This window comes from Lottia gigantea (genome assembly GCF_000327385.1).
Source record: "Lottia gigantea unplaced genomic scaffold LOTGIsca_7, whole genome shotgun sequence".
NCBI classification, from domain to species: domain Eukaryota; kingdom Metazoa; phylum Mollusca; class Gastropoda; family Lottiidae; genus Lottia; species Lottia gigantea.
Window position 1 is genome coordinate 3476998 of NW_008710370.1, and position 1844 is coordinate 3478841.

Sequence of the window (1844 nt, forward strand, 5' to 3'; positions counted from 1 at the left end):
TTGAATATGCATGGAAAAATAGACAAAAGTTCACTATGGTGGAGTTGACTCCGTCTCAAGTTTATGCCTTTTCCTTATCGTGATAGGCTCAAATTCAAGATGTATTGCATTGATATGGATATTGGCCTAGAATCTATTAAGATAGGATCACAGAAAGTGAGCTATTCATTCAGGTGAATACAGCCATACTAAGATGTGTTGACATGCATACTTTGTTTTCTTCAGTTTTGTATATAATAACAGGGCTTTTCTATGATTTTTAGAAAGAATTTTTACTTTTAGGTTTTTTTAAAAACTTTATAGCATCTATTTCAATAGGAATATTTTGTCAAAACAAAACTTTAGGAAAAGCCCTGAATCTGTATTTTTTTTAAATTATTTTTGTTCTGTTCTGCTTGTCTCTTTTCTTTTTTTCATGTTATTCCTCTTAGACTTCCGGGTAAAAGCTGTAGTTAAAAATACAGGTAAATTATTTTTTTTCCTAAAATATGCATGAAAGAGCTTATTTAAGCATCCCTGTTCAGATGTGATGGTTATACCTAAACAATGGCAAAAAAACTCAAACGTATTGTTTTTCTCATGCTCTCTTTCTATGAGTGGTATTGGGGTCACATTTTATGGACAGATGTACTTCTGGACATCCATTTCCATAATGCTTTTTAACATGTTTTTGTTTACAACTGGTTGTGTTTGTGTATATTGAACATTATTGCTGCTGAGAACACAAATACTTGTGCAATGACATGTGCTTGTTCATTTTTACACGTAACCTTCTACTTATACCTATTTTATTTTTATGGTTACAGGCATCCTTCCTTTGAGACATCAACGCAAAGGCCCCAAGATAATTTTAGCAGCTTTTACGATATTGAGATCATACAGCGCTTAGTTGAAGTGGAATTACAGAAAACACAGATGTCTCAATGAAAATTGGAATGGTACAAAATTGTGTCCCAAATACACATTCAAAGATTAGAATACCAGTTGACAATCCCTTCAATATCTTACTTACCATTTACTGAATGAAAAATGACTTGATTGGTAATTATATCATTAGCCTGACAAATCTGGCCATACCAAGGTTCTCAGACATGATATATAGGATTATCATATATTACCACAGGTAGGACCAGACATCAAATGTCACTATCCACTATCTTCAAATGACAAAATCTAAATTTATTAGAACTTTTGGTATCTATACAACATTGTATGAATACCAAAGGTTTATAATTTTGGCAAATTGTGAAGTTTTTTTTTTTAAAAAAAAGCAGATTCAACTCCATTAAAAAGTGACATTAGATGGCTTTCTCTACCAGTGATGATATAACACCAATATTTTATAGAAATTGGTTGGACCTGATTTGTCAGATAATAAACTATTTATTTACACAATATTCTGATGTACAGCTATTTCTAATCAATTTAAAATGAATAAGCTTATTTATAATCAAATTTGTCTAACACAGCTTTTTAAAGTGATTATTTGAAAACTAAATTAATTTCTATACCATACGTTGAATAAAAGTGTCATTCTTGTTGATAGTTTTGAATTTTATATCATTAAAGGTGCACTCTTGCCGTCCTGTACACCCTGACCTTGAAAATAATAGTCATGATTTTCTGAAAGATAATACTTTTGATTTGTCTCGCAAAATTTCAGATATGACACAGTGTCTGTATTAATGCATTTGTCATTAGATGAATATGGACACTTCACCTCAATCACTTAATGATTATCCATCTATCTATCCGGTGAGGAAGCTAGAAACGGACTACCTTTACAAACATTGGTCGACTGTATCCTGTGTTTAACAAACTCGTCAATAGCAATTTTTTCAAAC